This window comes from Chrysemys picta, chromosome 10 (genome assembly GCF_011386835.1).
Source record: "Chrysemys picta bellii isolate R12L10 chromosome 10, ASM1138683v2, whole genome shotgun sequence".
Classification (NCBI taxonomy): domain Eukaryota; kingdom Metazoa; phylum Chordata; order Testudines; family Emydidae; genus Chrysemys; species Chrysemys picta.
The window spans coordinates 16,729,895-16,749,577 of record NC_088800.1 but is presented as its reverse complement, the minus strand read 5'-3'; the positions used below and the strand labels follow the sequence as shown (position 1 = coordinate 16,749,577).

Genomic DNA, 19,683 nt, shown 5'->3' with positions numbered 1-19,683 from the left:
ATGGCACTGACATGAATTCTCTATGATGGGAAATGATGAGAAATCTTTCAGTACAGAGAAGGCATGAAGAAATAGTGACATGATACGCGGTATATAAAATAATTAAGCATATAAAAAGGCCGCTGAGTGGATCCTATTTACTCTTTCTTGGAAAACAAGAGGAATGAAAAGGTGACAAATTTAAAACCAATAAATGGAAACAGTTTTTTTTATACAAAGCATAATTAATATGTCAATACCAAGGGTGAAAATTTAGCCCCTTTGAAGTCAGTGGGCAGTTTTGCCATTGATTTCAATAGGGCCAGGATAACACCCTATGAGTTTAGTAGATTTTTTTAATTAGCTGTTCATAGGATCAGAACTAGCCAGTTACAGTGGTATAAAATATGTAAGGGCTAAAAGGAATAACAACCTCCTTGCCTTGGAACAAAAGCAAGCCTTGCCTGCCAAGGTGGGAAGACATTCCCCCCTGGGCATGTTATTTCATAATTGTCTCATTATGGAGATTAGCCACCTTTCTGTGAAGAATCTGGAACGTGTGCCTTTCTCCCAAACAACTTTTAAATGACAAAGAGCAATTTCCTTTTCATTGCTATTGGGCCAGGCCTGAATTAGGCACTTTTGCCTTGACTATTGCAGCCTCTTCTGCACTAGCCTCCCCATATCCCACTGCTGCCCCCTCAGTCCATCTAAAAAGTAGTGATATAAAAATTGGCAGCCTGTATCAGACCAGTCCAATAGCCTGTTGCTGACCGTCTCTAGCATTAGAACAAGTAAGCTGCACTAAGCAATTCTGGGATCACATGCGTCCAGGAAGTTTCCTAGTCCCTCATTAGTTAGAGGCTGGCTGAAATATGAGGGCATATATCCCTTCCAAAGCACTTCTTTGTTTTTAACATTTATTATTGTGACTGGATACTCTTTTTATCAGAGAAAAGTGCAAAACCCTCATGGGTGAACAATTATTGTATAGCCTGCCCATCAGGCAAATTCCTTCCTAATACCTGTTGTGACGTTGCACCCCATAATGCTTTATAGAAATATGCTTATGAGTGTAAATATGACATAATTGGAATATGTTTTATGCTAGATATGCCATGAAACATATCTTTGCAAAGCTTATGTTCTACTGAATGTATTCATCCTATTCGTATGCATGTATCGTTTTTATAGCTGAAGTTATGAGCATTGACTCTATGCTTGTGTTTACAGTGTTTGCTGTAGAAAGCACCTAAGGCAGATTTGATCAACATAGTATGAAGGGGTTATTCAAGTAAATGGAAGTACTTGGCTAACAATGGACCTTGATAGATGCCAATCCACATCTGAGCTTTCCTGGGAATGTTCGGGCTAAAATGGGGGCAATGGCTCGGCCTGTAGAGAACTGAGTCATGCATGGACATGTGACTTGCCCATGTGACTCCAAAGCTCCATCTTGTAACTGTGATTCTTCACAGGGGGAGAGAGGGGTTTCCACCCATGAAAGAGAATATATAAGCCCCTGGAAATCCCTCCATTTTGTCTTCAGCTGGCTCAAGAGATAGCCTCTCCACACCAACGAGATGTCTGAAAGAAACTGGAACAAAGGACAGTAACTGCAGGAGTGTGAGTGATTGCTGGACCCAGAGTAGGAGGAAGTCTAATGTGTAATAGAAGCTTATTGGAACATCTTTGAGGGTGAGATTTACTTGCATTTAGTTTCTTACTGTATTAGGTTTAGACTTGCGTGTTTTGTTTTATTTTGCTAGGTAATTCACTTTGTTCTGTCTGTTATTACTTGGAACCACTTAAATCCTACTTTTTATATTTACTAAAATCACCTTTTACTTATTAATTAACCCAGAGCAAGTAATTAATTCCTGGGGGAGCAAACAGCTGTGCATATCTCTTCTATCAGTGTTATAGAGGGCGAACAATTTATGAGTTTACCCTGTATAAGCTTTATACAGAGTAAAACTGATGTATTTGGAGTTTGGATCCCATTGGGAACTGGGTAGCTGGGTGGTGGAGACAGGAGCACTTCTTAAGCTGTTTTCAGTTAAGCCTGCAGTTTTGGGGGGACGTGGTTCAGTCCTGGGTCTGTGTTTTTAGCAGGCTAGCTTGTCTGGCACAACCAGGCACTGAAGTCCCAAGCTGCCAGGGAAAATGGGCTCAGAGGTAGTCCCAACACATCGAGTGGCAGTTCCCAAGGGGGTTCTGTGACCCAACCCGACACACCTGTCACTTGGTGGTTTGCTTATGCAGTGAAGTATGAGAAGAGTTCTCTCTTCCAAACACACAATGAACCCTGTGTACTAGAACTATAATTTGCCCTTTTTTTGAATCCTACTAAGGTCTTGACGTCAATGAGAGCCAGTGACAATGAGTTCTACAAGGTGATAATGCATTGTGTAGAAATGTATTTCCCTGTAGTAGCTTTAAATTCTCCGCCTTTCGGGCTCATTCAGTTCTTGTATTGTCAAAAGTATTGTTCTCACCTCCAAGTCTTTGTGGAATTTTGCTTCCACTTATCTTTGTACTCATTTCATCCTGTATCCCCACTTGCTCCTTCACCTTTCTCCTTTTCCCTCCTTCTTTTACTCTGAGACTCACCCTTCCTTCCAGACCATCTTGTATGGTTGGAGAACCCTCCCTCTTCTTCAGATCCTTGAAACCCACCTCTTTTGTGAAACCTTGCTACCTTGAGCCTTACCAATCGCATCCAGGCCTCTTGTTATTGAACTGTTGCTCAGTGTTGACCACGTGTTGTCTTTGCCTGAATTAGGTTATAAGATCCTTGGCATATGGATCTTGTCTTTCTGTGTGTTTGTGCAATGCACCATGTATACTTACGGTGCTGTATCTGAGTGTTAGGTCTTTCTCTGGTGGACACTGTTACTTGTGTTTTAGATGTACTATCTACAATGCTGTTTTTATGGAGCATAACATTTTCACTGGAGAAGACGGTTGCTACCAGAAGAGCTCATCCCACACATGAGCTTCTGCCCCACCTCCAGGCTAGATAATGCAGCCCTGGGCGAATGGGTTAATGATGTGTTGGCCGTGCATGCGACTGAGAAATACAGCAGTGACTGTTTGGAGACCATTGACTGTGTGGGATGCTGAGAACCATGGCATGTGGGGCATGGCAGGAATGTTATCCTATTAGCACAGTGAGGGTTGTTGTTTAAAGAATTATTTGTATTTATTTATAGATCATGTGTAAGAGTTTGGAGGTGGACAAACGAATGCTTGCATATATAGTATGGCTTAGTGCTTGAAATCACTCCAAGTCATTCATTTCATTTAGATTCATTGATTCCAAGGCCAGAAGGGACCCTTGTGGTCACCTGGTCTGGCCTCCTATATAACACAGTTCTAGTCACTGGTAAATAGTTGGGTGCTGAATGTAGTGTCCAGCTATTTTGCAAGTAATTGGCTAGCATCATAGAGTATATAAATTACTGCAGCTCCAGAACAGTAATAATTTATGTGAGCTCTCCTGTTTGGGGATTTTCTGGGTTTTTTTTATTTTATTTTTTATGACTTTGCCTCTTTATTCCATATTTCCAGTCACATAACGTTGCTTTTTCATCTGACCTTGCTTTCCTTTTGATTTATACGCCCCTGAACGGCATACCAAAATAAAGGGCCCTTGAGGTGGAATGAAAGGGGGATTATCAATTGCCAACAAATGTGATTTATCAGGAAAAATTATAGTGTGAAAGAAAAATGAACTTTCTCTATCTGCAAAATCACATGAAAATGGTCTCAGTATTTTTTAAGGCTTCAGTATAAAAGTTGCATTTAGGGCCAGCTATTTTTACATTTTATTGTAGGTTCTGGGCTGGCTTCTGGCACCTTTACTGATGTAGAGTTAGTCCCTTACTCCTCAAGCAACCCCATTGGAATGTCTGGGAGTACTCAAGAAGTGAAGACTACTCCACATGAGTGAAGGTTCCGGAATCTGCCCTGCTCCAGAGCTCACAGATATCAGTGGAAAGATTTCCATTGGCTTCAATGGGCTTGGATCAGACACAAACACAGGTAGTATGTACTACTGTATTTTGATTGGAGGATTTAAAAAATAAAATTAGCATTGTCAATTATTTCCACCCTTTGGTGAAGAATTATGCAATCCCCTGCCCCTTAAGTATCTGTAACTAGGTAAGATGAATTTATTGCATCTGTGGGAGCAGTTGTTATTTCAGCTGCAAGGGCTTAGCAGCAGTCACCTTTTGAGTCTCTGTCATCCTGTGTGCTTGGCAAAGGTAATTTAATTTAGCTGCTCCTTCTCTGCATTAAATGAGTCTTGAAACCCCTTCACATTTACATTGCTTTCCTTTCTCTCCAACACCACGATAGCCATAAAGAGACTTGAAGTGTATGATTTTTATTTGTGGTGTCAAAGATTTCAGTGGCTGGTTTTCTTACCAGCTAATTTATTCAATCTGATCACCTCTAACGCCAACTGGTATCATAATACATAACACATACATACCACACTTACATTAAAGTTAACAATATTGGCTATCAAATAAACAACTGCATAATAAGGTGCAGAATGTTGTGACGTGATTGCTTAGTGGTAGTGCTGGCGACAGGGACCGCATTACAACAGTGCTCCTGAGATTCCATTGGCTTCCGATCTGCTCCTGGTTGCAATTGATTATGTTGATGTTAATCTTTAAAGCCCTACATACTTTATGTCCTAGCCTTCAAGTGACTGGCTCTCTCCCATGCACCACCATGACATTTGAGATCAGCTGATGCATTTGTGCTAGCAGTACTGAGATTTCAATATATCAAAGCTATTGGCAAGGAGTTCTGAGTTGAGGGTTCTTGACTTTGGGAATTGTTTTTCCCATTGGTCCAACAGATCCTGAGCATAAATTTTGGGGCACAGTAGAAAGTCCATCATCAGTTTACATAGACTTGAAGAGTGGGAAGTGGTATCATTATACTTCCTTTACTGCATGAGCCTACATGGTAAATACACCTCTACCCCAATATAACGCTGTGCTCGGGAACCAAAAAATCTTACCGTGTTATAGGTGAAACTGTGTTATATCGAACTTGCTTTCATCCGCTGGAGTGTGCAGCCCCGCCCTCCCCCCCACCCGGAACGCAGCTTTACCGCGTTATATCCGAATTCGTGTTATATCGGGTCGTGTTATATCGGGGTAGAGGTGTATTTTACAAATTTTGTATTGCTATGATGACAATGGTTTAAACATTGAAAACTATCAGAGGGGTAGTCGTGTTAGTCTGGATCTGTAAAAAGCAACAGAGAGTCCTGTGGCACCGTTAAGACTAACAGATGTATTGGAGCATAAGCTTTCGTGGGTGAATACTCACTTCGTCAGACGCATCTGACGAAGTGGGTATTCACCCATGAAAGCTTATGCTCCAATACATCTGTTAGTCTTAAAGGTGCCACAGGATTCTCTGTTGCTTTTTTTGAAAACTAAACAATACTACTGTGTACTTCTACAGCAGCTTTCATCTGAGGATCAAAAACAAAATGGGTATGATAAATCTCTTTTAACAGACAAGGCATAGAGAATTTAAGTCCAAACTTTACCAAAGTGTCCTCTAATTTTGCATGCCTAATTTTTAGGTATCCACTTTGAGACACCTAGGGTCTGAGTTAGGGAGCACCCATAACTTCAGGGGAAGTCAAAGGGAGCTATAGGTGCTTGGCATCTCTGAAAAATCAGGAGCTAGTAACGTTATCTTAAGCTGGAAATTCAAAACAGGGGCCCATTTTGACAAATTGGTACTAAGTGACAGCCCAAGATTACCAACCATATTCTAAAAATATCTTCTTATAAGGTGTAAATGGACACATAGTATCACTCTAAAAAGTAGCGAGCGTATATACTGTAATATATGCGCGGGATAGAATGATGCAAAATGCAGCAGGAGTAAAAACATTGGTGCAGATCCCTGGCTAGAGGTGAGGAAGTAGGTGCAAAACTGATGTAAAGAGACCATGGTGTGCAGTGACAGCGCCCCCGTGTAAATTAGAGCAGCTGTTCAAACCTATGTTGGGTGCTAACAGACTCTCAAGGCCAAAGCAGCAGCCAGGGATTAGTACAGCATAATGGCATTCTGCCCCCAGCTGTCTTTTCCAACAACCATAACCTCTCGCTGGCAGCAGGGAGAGATACCAGAGGAGCCTCTACATTGACTCTGCACCACCAGCGAGTTTCCTTTACACCGGGGTGATCCTCCTGGCACTGGATATACCAGCTCTGCAGCCACTGCAGTTCTGCCAGTATATAGTTAATATACTATTCTGTATGCTTCTTCTCTAGATTCATATTGTATGAAGCAGTTACTAATAAGACTCATAATAAATGGAACTATCAAGTGAACACTGTATTAATAATATTGGCCAGGTTCCAAGTCTAGGGATTTTATTTATAGCATATGGCTAAACAAATATGTCTCCGATTTGAGGCTGAGATTCTGGACCAATTTACCGATTTCCTGCATCAGATAGCATTGCACTCTGATTCAAATAAATGGTACATTTGGACTTCTTGCTTGGAAGTACTCTCTGAGAGTGTGATGGGTTATCACATTAAGGTTTCATTTTAAAAGGGTTGCAAATATGTGGCAGGATCAGCTTTGTCCAGTTCTCACTGAGGCTAAAATATGCTTGTATTTTTCAGCATAGTTTCTCTAAAGGAAAATAAAATCTTTAAAAATGTAGACTAGACAGTTGAAATGAAATAAAGTTCTGAAATGATTCAGAAAAAGGCACCGGGTCTTAACAACAGCTTAACAGAAACCCCCCTAACCTTTCCTCTAAATTCTACTCACTGCTCACTACCAGTGAGAGAGATGATTTATAGATTTGCAAACTCATTTACATAGTGGATGATATAATTTTTTATTTTGTTTCTATTCTATTTCTCATAGTATTATAAGCTTGAAGAGGCCTTGACAGATAAGGAAAGCTTCTGTTGTGGGAAAGTCCCTACTTTTAAATATGCTTATCTGGGAAAATATTGTCCAACAAAATAAGAACATCCGATTTTGCAGGTACTGACTGGCTAAATATACATGTTCCTTTTTTATCATGTGAATACTAATCAAACAACAAGCAAAGATGAGCAGCTATATCACTCCAAATTCCCCCTATCACTTTAAAATGAGATATTCATTATAGTGAACAGATAAGCAAAAGCACAAAATTCACACAGGAAGAATTGCTCCGGGCTTTACGTTTTATCTATTTACTCGTCTCATTTAAATTGTCAAAGAAAAACATTTTGAAAATTAAACATATTTGCATCTTCAAACAGCAGAATAAACACTCCTGAGACCCAAACAGTTAGGTATAAATATATCACTTACCATTGTCAAATATCAAAAATATCTTCTTATTTAGGATCATTATTGTAACACTTTGGATGTAAAATTTGCAGCGGAGTCACTTCATAGTATGTTAATACTTTACAAAATAAAAAATACACTGTAAGTCCAGGGTGTTTGGGTATTTGTAAGTCCTAAGCATGCAAAGTGACTACTCAATATAACAATTTTTCCCCGGCAGAAAATGCCTTTGCTCTTTGCCAGCAAATCTTTAATGCTTTCGACTGGGTATTTCCAACTACCGCCCTACTTGCTAGGCAGATGTGTATAAAGGAGATGTTATTTCACTGAATCAACCACTGAGATCGTAACCCTTTTCCTGTACCACAAACAGAAATGTAAAACCTCAATCTTTCCTTTGGACTTTAACTGACTTGACTCTGTTGTAAGAAAGCAAATGCAACTACTTCAAGGTCTCCTATATGGAAAATGTGTTAAAATGTTTTAGATCATCTTAGAGCTTCAGCTTCCCACTCCAGCCACTCATTAGTTAACTGACCCTTGCTGTGTTTATGTAAGTGCAGGGTACAAATACAACACCTAGACTCCTTGCCCAAAGTTGAAATGATTAATTTATTACTCTTTTTACAAAACACACATCCAGAGAAAGAGAGACAGAGAGAGAACACACGGTTCTCTTTTAACCTGAGTGAAAACTCCTTTCATAAGGTCTGAAAGGGCTTCAGGAGGCTGTTCTTTGGGAAATAAAGTCTGTATAGTGGATAGCAGAGTTTGGCTCAAGAGGAGGTGGCCATCAGCCTAAAGCAAACAACGGGAGCTGAGACTTTCCTTTGTATGAGAAGAGAGAAAAACTGATCATGATAAAGGAGGTGCAAATGTCATTGTTATCATGTCCCTACTGAGAGGGTTGTTTGGTTGTTTGTTTTGTTTGAGACAACTGCAAATTCTCCTGTCACTTTAAGGGTTACACAGTCGGTCAGTTTTTATTCAGATGCGCTTTTGTGTGAGGGGGAAATAATTATTCCCCCCAAATACATAATACTGAGGGCTTTTCATCTTCAGAGCACTTCACAGTTATTAACTAATCAATCCTCATCATAACTACCAAGGGGAAAGCAAGACAGAGAGACAAAGGGCCTTTATGCTCAGCCCTGAGTAAAGAGTGGTATATAGGACTGAGTCACAATTCCTGCCCTACTCTCTTCTGGCTCTGGGGAGATGGACCAGCAAGATATTTCACCCTTCTTGAGGGAGCAGCTTACTACCCTCTTGTGCCAGCTATGGCTCCATCCACAACATGCCCTCTTCCCACCCACCTCCGCTCCTCCCCGTGTCCCAGACTCAATCCAGTTAATTCTAAAGTAGCTGCATGGAGAGGGCCTTTTCTCTACCCTACTCCCCTATGTAGTCACATTAAACTAGTCAAACTCTAGCCCTAACTGACTTGTTTAAGACCACAGACAAATTCAGTGTGTCTGGACTAGAATTAAGTCATTCCTTGCTCTCAGTCCTATGCTCAAACCACTATTCCATATGCTTCTCAAGAGAGGGGCAATAATTCCATTTCATTGCATAACTTTAATTTTTCCTTTCCATTTTATTGGGTTTAGGATGTATTAGTCATGTGGCAAGGACACAGCCTGTCCCTGATCTGAAACAAGCCTAGAATACAGCAAACCTCCGGATCAACAAAATAAAGTTCACAGAAGAAACAGTTAAACATTCTGACTGGCTTCCCTCTGTCACAGAAAATGCTAAACACATTTGTAAGTTATATAAAACTGCGTTGATTCATATTTTCCCCTCCCAGTTTCATAGCCTGGGGTGGCGGAAGGACCTTATGGCATCCTCCAGGCACTCCAGGACTTGGTAATAAAAATAAAAATCCTCGGCAGAAAACAACGCTGTCTCAAACCCCACCCACCCCACTGCTGGACAGATTTCCCATTTTCCTCACTTATTCTCAGACTAAACAATGTTAAATTTACAAATCTGACAGCTATTTACTGTATAGCAAACGTTATCTACTGCAGCAACAAACAGGTGGGTGGATATTGCTGGCTATAAGTCACAGCACAATTTTTCAACCAGGCCTGTGTGGTCATTAGCCTAGAAGCTGACTACCTGAATTAACACCTACACCTCTACCCCAATATAACGCTCTCCTCAGGAGCCAAAAAATCTTACCGAGTTATAGGTGAAACTGCGTTATATCGAACTTGCTTTGATCCGCCGGAGTGCACAGCCCCGCCCCCCAGAGCACTGCTTTATCACATTATATACAAATTTGTGTTATATTGGGTCACGTTATATCGGGGTACAGTTGTAATATTAACATAAGGCCCCATAACTAGACACAAACTGAAGCCTCAAGCTTTTCATTTTTCCCCAGGCAAAACCGTCTTTGCTTTCAGTTTTTCTAACTTACCATTAATAACAGTTATTAATAATAATGACAATACGCTTCACTTTTCATCCATAGATCTCAAAGTGCTTCACAAAGGTGAGTAAATACTATTATCCCCATTTAAAAACTGGTAACTAGAGGTGTAAAGAGATTACGAGCCATATTTACAAAAGTACCTAAATTTTGAGTGCCTCGGATTTTAGCATCTTTTTAAAACCTCGCCCTTTATAGAAGTTTGTCCATGCCTTTAATAATTTTCATTGCCCTTTTCCAGGCCATTCCTATATCTTTTCATAGATAATGTGACCAGAACTGAACTCATTTTTTAAAAAAAAAAAGAGAACGTACTATTGATTTATTTTATGGTGTTCTACTATTTTCAGTATTTTTCTCTATCCAGTTTTTAAAACAGCCTAACATCTGATTTGCTTTTTTTGACCACTGCTGTGCACTGAGCAGAAGTTTCCATTAAGCTGTCCACAGTAACGCCTAAGTATTTTTCTTGAGTGGTTAATTTAGAAACCATCAGTGTATATAAGTAGTTCAAATCATTCCTCCCAATATGCATTACCTCATGCCTACCTACATTGAATTTCAACTGCCATCTTGTTGCCCAATCCGTCCCATTAAGACTTTTCTAGGTTTGCCTTTCCAAAACAATTATCGATTGTCTACAAATGTTGTTGTCTGACTGTTTCCCTTGACTACCCCCCGCCCACATACACACACACACACACACACACACACATACTTACAGGCGCACATTCCAGATAACTGGTGAACATATTAAATAACCCCAATCCTAGTACAGATCTTTGGGGCATCCCCTTATTAATACACTTCCATTTTGTAAATGATTGTATAGTCATACTCACAGTTTTCTAATTATTAACCATTTTCTAGTCTATAGTAGTAAGTTATCTCACCCTACGGTAACTTCGTTTCCTAAACTGCCTCTTGTGAAGGACTTTATCAAAGGCTTTTAGAAAGTACAAATAGAAGAACCAGTAGGTAGAATTCTTTCGCCACTATTCTGTTGACTCATTCAAAGAACTCCAATAAACTGGAGAGGCAAAACTTTCTTTTACTCATATAAGCAGAGGGATGGGTGTTTATTATAAGCAGGAGAATATCATGTAGAAATAGGGAAGTGTCATTATCACTCAACAAGGCATTAGTTAGACCATACTTTATCCAGTTCTGACGTCCACACTTTAAAAAAATTGGAAAGGATTCAGAATTATCTGAGGTCTGGAAAGCATGCCTTGCCATGAAAGATTAAAGAAACTCAGTCTATTTAGTTTATACAAGAGCAGGTTAAGAGGTAACTTGATCCCAGTCTGTAAGTACCTATATGGGGAGAAGATTTCTGATAGTAGAGGTCTCTTTAATTTAGCAGAAAAATATAAGTGTTCCAATGGCTGGAGGCTGAATCTTGACAAATTCAGATTAGAAATATGGTCCAAATTTGTAACAATTAGAGTAATTAACCATTGGAACAACTTACCTAAGGATGTGGTGGATTCTCCATCGCTTGAAGTCATGAAATCAAGACTAAATGACTTTAGAAAAGATATGCTTGAGCCTGAACAGAGCTTGTTGCAGGAATTACTGGGTGAAAGTCTATGGCCTGTGTTATGCAAGAAGTCAGACTAGATGATCATAAATGGTCCATTTAGACCATAAAGTGCTATGAGCTATGCTGGTTTCTCCCTATCGTATCGTGTTCATGTATGCAATTTTATATCTTTAATTACTGTTTCAACTCATTTGCTTAGTACTGAGGTCAGGTTCACTGATCTGTAATTCCCAGGTTCACTTCTAGCACCTCTTGTAAAGATAGGTGCAATGCTTCTCAATGCCTCTGGAGCAGCAGCTGATTTTAATGCTCAGGTTATTACAGTCTGTTTCCTCCTTGGCAGAGCGACTCCTGTCGTCCCCAAGAAACCACTAGGAACTACTCTGTTCTAAAGGGTTAAAACTCCTCAGATTTGGCAACAGCCTTTGGGTCAAAATATGACAAAATTGCCTCCTGAGCCCTGTTCATACCTCTTTTAAAACTGACCCTGGGCCCCAAGCAGTACAAGAGATTCTCTTGCCCAGCTGTACATAGTTATTTCAGGTTGATACTACTACTATTATTATTTATTTAACATTTCTGTTGAGGTAGTGCTGAAAGGCTGCAACTAGACTGAATCCCAGTATCCCATGTACAAACATGTCATAAATTACTGTCTCAACCCTAAAGAGCTTGCCTGGATATTTATTCTACTCTGTGCAATTTGCCACAGTACCTGTATGCGTGTGTTTTTATAGCAGATGATTCCACAGTAATGCGGTTAAAGCTCTTGTAGTCATTTGAGCTGGAACATATTTCAGTTTGATTCTTTACTGAGAGGATTCACTTCCTTCAAAACCCTGCAGCTTTGGGATTGGAGGGTGGGAGGATGCTGTTTTCAGTTGATTCTCTAAGTTAATCGGACAATGGAACTGAGAAGTTGGCCAAATTGGGCAATGCTCTTAATCTTTTTGGGGAAACAGATTTACCTGGCTAAGGACTTGTGTTCTCCGCCCATCTGAAGCCATCAATTGTCATTTGTTAGGTGTGGGTCTGATTATCCTTTAATCTGCAGGCATTACATAGTTTTGGTCATTAAATAGGGATGTAAACAAGATTTAATTTTTATTTGGTTACCAGTGGTTTATCACATTGGGATTCTTTGGGATGATGGGAGCTAGATGACTGCAGGCTATTATTAACTGTCATGCTGCTCCCTTTTTATGCCTGAAACACAAATTATTAAGGTGAACATTTTTATTGTGTTCAAGGAAAAAAAGAATTAAAACAAGAAGGCATCCTGGTCTGGTTTTAAAGGAGAATGGATTTGTACCTAAGACACTGGAGAAATGATCATAGTTCATTCCTACAGGGAAAGTTACCTTACCTTCATTAAGCTCTTATGGTCAGCGTCATCTTTATGTTGTCCATGTTGCTGATGGAACTGCAAGTTTAAGCTATTCTGAGCAGCTTTAATTTGTGCACTTACGTTCGAACATTTTGTGTTCACGCCTCCTTCAGAATGTCTCCTCCCCCCTTTTCATGACTCTGTCAAGTTTTGGACTCCTTCATCCCACCCAGCCAAACGTCCTCTTGAATGTCAGGCAAAATAACCCCCGCTGCTGAATACTCACTTAATGGAAGTGACACAGGAGTATCACCGTTAGTGAGTTACTCAGTTAATTTTGAAAAATTGCTCTCACCCAGCATGTTAGTGTGCTCTGGGTTTCATACAGCAGCTTTAAAAAGCATCTCAAGTCTCCTATGGTTGCAGATAACTTGTTATTGGTCATTATACCAATTCTGAATTAACATCTTTATTTACAGAATGAGCCTTGTGTTATTGCAGAAAATCCAAGTGTCATTGCAGGTTACATGGACTGAACAAAAAAAACCTTCACTGCTAGTTGGCCTTATATAATGCTTAACTTCTGAAGCTAAACAGCTTACAGCAGTGTTGTGTAAGAGACCTAATGTTCAGTATAAATCAACTTTTCCTGAATTCTTTTTGTGATGAATGAATGCTCTGTTCTGAAAAAATAATTGCCTGCAGGGAAAGGTTGCATACATCCCCTCTGTAGTGCAAACAGCTGGTCCCCAAATCCTTGTAAGTTAATTTCATAGAGAGCAGGAATTTGTGTTGGTGTTTCAGTATGTTATGTAAAGTCCAGTCCTCTGTTGAAGCCATTCACTAGTTCCAAAGAGTCTCACTGTTTAAAATCAGTAGCACTTCAGGACAAATTCCGTAACTGCCTAACCTGGTACCCTCAGTTAATATCTGTTTATAGAATAATTAGCACAGGGAAGAGGGAAATGCTTAGCTGCAAACACTTTCAGAATGCTTCACAAGTTGCAATGTAGCACTGAGAACAAAAAACCATGTTCTGACAAAGGTCTAATTTATAATAGTTATTCAGCTGACAGCATGGACCTGTATAAAGATGTTAGTGTGCATCTGAAAAAGGAAGAACACCTGGACAAAAATAGAAAAGATCCAGAGTAGGGTGACATTTTTGCCACTATAAAAATCAGCCCAAATCATCAAGGTTTACCTGCTTTCAGGTCAAAATCACTTAGCTGGCCACAAATTGGCCCACACTGGCCAGAAATTTGCCAGCCTTGGCCCACATTTCAGGTTTGATACATACCTGTATGTCATTAGGAAGATTTTGAACAGCTCTGTCTCATTGGCAGAAGAGTCTCATGAGCAACACGAATCTTTAGGGAGGGAAAGCAGGAATGCTATCCCAGCAGTAGTCCACCTAAATGGGAATGCCATTTAACAGTCACTTCTCTCTTAGGTGTGGATTATTAACAATAGTGATGCTCCCCCCCTCCCCCGTCCTAAGCATGTCCTGAAGGGACTTATCACATTGAATAGTTTAGTAGGGGGAAAAAAGGCAATTCATATACTGGACCCAATTCTGGGCTACTCCTCAGCACCTTCATGATGCTCTGGTGAGCAGGACTGGAAACCAGCTGGATTTCTCCACTGGGAAATACTCCTGACATAAAGAGGATCCCTCAATAGTGTAGGGCTGACAGAATGACCCTATGCTCCCCCCTTGCAGACCATGGAGCAGGAGTGTGCTAGGGGAAAAAGCAGACCCTGGAGCAGAGTGATACTGGGGAAGGAGAGCATGAAGCTAGAGTGCCCTGTGCTTGGGCTATTCTTCACTGCCATATATTCCTTTGGGGACAGTTACAGCCTGGGAATAAATCAGACTAGCCCCAGGGCTGCTCAAGCTTACATTGGGAGCCTAAACTAGCCCATGACAGTGTCAGAATCTAGGAAGTGTAAAGGTGGCATAAAGCCACATTTCTGCCCCCTCACCCCATCCTTCTACAGGCACACCAGACTCAAACACAATCTAGACTCAGGATCTCTCTCTCTGATACACTGATTCCTAAGGTTTCCAAAAGGAGACATTAATGTTTTCAGAAAAGAGAACGGAAATTACAACTCAAGGGAGGGAGAGAGAGTCTTGCACACGTGCACCCGCACACGTCTAAACCTCAGATTTTTGTTGTGTCAGTGTTAAAGTACCTACTCTCCCAAACTATCCACACATCCCAAAATATGCTTGCTTTCTTGTGGTCAATTACACTCACTCCTTGCAAGGCTACAGTACATCTTGGGTGTTCTGTCCAAGGCTGACACTGCCAAAATTGTCAGCAAAAAGACAGGAAGAGACAGAAAAACTTGAACTGGAATACAAGAGTTTTTAATCTTTCACCCACTACTGAAAGCTGCGGCTGCAAGAGGAGGAAGACCCAGACAACCCAACCAGGAGAGGTAGCAAGAAACCAGGAAGAAAGGATAGAGAATGCTGTCTGCAGTGGATTTCACAAATTGCCATGTTTAAGTCTTTTAGAGACCCTATAATAATAACTTGCATGCTGAATATTGTTTTAAAAGGTTAAAGGCTTGGCAACGGTTGCCAAGAAACAAAAGCCACTAAAGCCTTGATACACCTCATTTCTTAGCTACTTTGATGTTGCCTCTACTGTGTTTGTGTGTTGGAGGGCTCTATAAGAACTATGGGTCAAATTTTCAAAAACACTGAAGTGTCATTTTCAAAAGCACTCAGGAGCCTAACCTTCATTGAAAGTCAGACTTCGTCTACACTGGCAACTGAACGACAAAACTTTTGTCTTTCAGAGGTGTTAAAAAAACAAATCCCTGGAAAACAAAAGTTTTGCCAATGACAAGCGCCGTTGTGAACAGTGCTTTGTCGGCAGGAGCGTTCTCCTGCTGACAAAACAAATGCTGCTTATTGGGGGTGGAAGTTTTTTGTCGGCAGGCGAGCTCTGACCTGCCGACAAACAGCAGCTACGCTGTGTGCCTTTTAGCAGCACGGCTGTAGCGACACAGCTGTGTTGCTTAAAGCTGCATAGTGTAGACATAGCCTCACACACTTAGGTTCCTAAGACATTTTGAAAATGGGACTTATGCGCCTAAGTTTCTTAGACATTTCTGAAAATTTTACCTATGACTATACACATATATAACCATATGTGACTCCTATTCCCTTTGGTGGCATTGTCACACTCATAGGGACATCAGTGTGGTTTTTAGCCTCCCATTAACATCAGTGGAACCGGTGGAGCCAAATCTCAGTACATCAACTGAGAATTTACCAGCTGGTAGTGTTTTATGTCAGGCTTTGTCTACACTGGCACAACAAGGCACCTGGATTGGATGGCATTCATACTGAGATGCTTAAATATGGAGGCGAAGACGTGGAATCAATCATCTGTTCGCTGTGTAACAAAATATGGATAGAGGAGAAAGTACCAGAGGAATGGACCCTCGGTATCATAATCAAGTTACCAAAGAAAGGTGATCTAAACAATTGTTCAAATTGGAGGGGAGTAACACTTCTATCTGTCACAGGAAACGTACTAGCAGCAGTCCTCCTGAACAGAATGAAAGGAAAGATGGATACCATCCTACGTGAACAACAATCTGGATTTAGACAAGGGAGATGGTGCACAGATGCTATTTTCACCCTGAGACGGACTATTGAGAACACAATTGAATTCCAAGGCAGCCTTGCCATTAATTTTGTGGACTTTCAAAAGGCATTTGATAGTGTAAACAGAGAAACAACGTGGAAAATTGTGGAACAATATGGAATTCCAACAAAATTAATCAACATTATGAAGGCATTCTATGCCAACTCAAAATGCTGCATGAAAATTGATTGAGTAAGCCATTCAGCATCAAGATAGGTGTCAGGCAGGGATGCATCCTGTCTCCTTTTTTGTTTATGCTAGTCATCGACTATGGATTAAAACAATGTGACAGTGATACATATGGCCTAAAATGGAACAATTTAAGGGTATTTCATCTAGACTTTGCTGACGACATTGCTCTTATCAGTGAAGATGCCAACGGACTACAAAAATGCACAAGCCAACTAAAAGAAGTAATGGAGAAGATAGGTTTGAGATACAATGCAAAGAAATGTAAAGTCATGTTAATGGGGACTACAGGAACAGAAATCAAAATTGAAAAAGAGAAACTGGAGAAGGTGGACAATTTTATGTATTTTGGAAGTACCATCAGCCAAGATGGTACTAATTCTGAGGAAATAAGAAGAAGAATTGGGAGGGCAAACACTGCATTTGGAAAAAGCAACAGAGGGTCCTGTGGCACCTTTAAGACTAACAGAAGTATTGGGAGCATAAGCTTTCGTGGGTAAGAACCTCACTTCTTCAGATGCAAGTAATGGAAATCTCCAGAGGCAGGTATAAATCAGTATGGAGATAACTAGGTTAGTTCAATCAGGGAGGGTGAGGTGCTCTGCTAGCAATAGAGGTATGAACACCAAGGGAGGAGAAACTGCTTCTGTAGTTGGATAGCCATTCACAGTCTTTGTTTAATCCTGATCTGATGGTGTCAAATTTGCAAATGAACTGGAGCTCAGCAGTTTCTCTTTGGAGTCTGGTCCTGAAGTTTTTTTGCTGTAAGATGGCTACCTTTACATCTGCTATTGTGTGGCCAGGGAGGTTGAAGTGTTCTCCTACAGGTTTTTGTATATTGCCATTCCTGATATCTGACTTGTGTCAGGATAAATGGACACAAGTCAGATATCAGGAATGGCAATATACAAAAACCTGTAGGAGAACACTTCAACCACACCTGTCTGTTTGGTGCGCCTGGCTCTGTGTCAAGATTCTAAAGCAATGGGTGCAGTCAGGCCTTCTCAGATGTCCAGAGACGCCTGGGCCACTTCCAGCTTTTGAGGCCCCTAGCAATAATAAAAATAAAAAATGATGACACAAATAAGGCACCAAAAAAAGAGAGAGACATAATTTGAATACTAATTTTTCTTTATTAAACAAATGCTTTTTCTGTGCAAATGCACTAATTATTGAGGGGAAAATCTAGCTTTCGTGCAATGTCACAGTTGATATTAAGCATGGCGAACCCATTCAAATGCTCTGGTCCCATAGTTGAACGGTGATAGTTCTTTACCTGCTTCAACACGTTGAAGGTGCGTTCACCTGAAGCCAGTGATGTGGGCAAACTGACAAAAATACGCAATGCAATTGTGATATTAGGAAACACCCCAGGGAGTCCAAGTTCGAGTATTTCTTGAAGCAGTTCCTTTGGCTTGCAATCCAACTTAAAGTTTGTGGAATATATATGTTTGAGGAAGATGACCTCGTCACTGAGATCTTTTGAGATTTCTTTGTTGTACTGTTGCTGAAATTGTTCAGCTGCAGAAAGTAGATCTTCATTACTCAGTTTGCTGAATTTCCAAAGAAACTCCAAAAGGGTACCAATTAGTCACAGTGACTCAAAACAACGTATAAGACCTGACTGAATAGAGTCAATGATGACAAGGAAGACATTGACCCTATAGTGCTGCTCGGCATTGGATTCAGTAGGTAAGTTACGATTGGTGGAGAACTCAGTATATTCTGTGCTACTAATTTGGACTCAGTCAGGATTGCATCCCATTGTTCACGAATCTGCTGAATGTCACTGATAAGTCTTTCAATGTTATCCCTCTCAACATCAAGCGTAGCCAGGGCTGGCTCCAGCATTTCTGCCATCCCAAGCAAAAAAAAAAAAAAAAAAAAGCCGCGATCGGCAGCGACAGTTCAGCAGCAGGTCCTTTGCTCCTAGAGGGAGTGAGGGACCTGCTGCCCCCTGCCGCAGGTGCCGCCCCTCTCCCTTGTTAAGCTGGTGCCTGGAGCCGTCCCTGAGTGTAGCATTGAGTGCTTCAATTACCAGATGAGTTTGGTGGATCACTGTAAGTAGCTTCATCCACAAAGATGACATCAGAATGCATTCAAATTTGGACATGTGCAGATTCAGAGATTCAAGCTCATTTAAAGTCTGTCTCACTGAATTCAAATGCTGCGCAACTGGTTGAACACCATCAATCCGCGCAGACCATCTAGTTTTGGACATCCCATACAGTGAAACAGGAAGATACTGCTTCAGAATTTCCCACCTTTTTGGACTGCTAGTGAAGAGATTGTACATTTGCTGAACAGCTCCAACGTAAGTAATTGCCTCCTTGCATGATTCAGCGCAGTCAATGCCTACAAGGTTTAGTGTGTGGTTTCCACAGCTGGAAAAAATAGTTTGAATTATGCTCAAGCAGAACTGTTTGTACACCTTTGTATTTCCCAAACATATTAGATCCACTGTCATAGGCTTGAACAATGCAGACTTGAAAATCTAACTTAAAACCTTCTAGAATTGCTAGTACTCGAGCAGCAATTTCTTTTCCAGTTTTTCTCGTGAAATTATCAAACAAAATAAACCTTTCTTCAATTGAAAATGTTGAGCTGTCTACAATCTTAACATATCAAATAACCATAGTAGTCTGTTCTTTGTGAGAACTATCTGGAATGGCATCAACAATGATTGAAAAATACTTGGCATTTTGAATCTCATCAAGAATGATTGTTTGTACGAATGACCCGCATAGCTCAATAAACTCGTTTTGTATGCATGTGGAGAGATAATGGACTTGCATGCGCTTTTGACTCTCTTGCGATTCTCGAACATATTTAACATGCTCTGATAAAAGTGGGTCATATTTGCTGAGGAGCTCAACTATGCCTAGAAACTTTCCATTTCCATGATCACCAATACGTTGACTGAAACCAAAGAAAGCCAGTCCCTGCTCAGAAAGAAAAAGGATGACATTCAGGATGCGCTCAAGAAGTTTTTTTCCAATTATTAGTTTCTGTAGAGAGTTCAGTCAAGAGTAAATTCTCAACTGAACTTTCAGCTGATGCTGCCCTACTGGCTGATTTCCATGCAACACAGTTTTCTTTATGTGATGTTGAATTCTCGTGTGATGGTATTCGGTCTTTTAATTTCCTCCAGCCTCTGTTGATGCGCCATCCTGATTGATCAGAG

General features: G+C 40.6%; 1 protein-coding gene across 3 annotated transcripts in view; it reads right to left on the bottom strand.

Annotated features, from left to right (window-relative positions):
• Nucleotides 1-7,617, bottom strand: part of IL16 (interleukin 16) — a 66,004-nt gene extending 58,387 nt beyond the window's left edge. For 2 of the 3 annotated variants that reach the window (XM_024107538.3, XM_024107539.3), the window contains exon 1: nt 7,348-7,614. The gene's annotated coding sequence lies outside the window, so the exon portion shown is untranslated. Of the gene's footprint in view, nt 1-7,347 lie in introns of all 3 variants that reach the window. The other variant, XM_042856678.2, reaches the window with a different exon arrangement.
• Between the last annotated feature and the right edge of the window lie 12,066 nt (nt 7,618-19,683).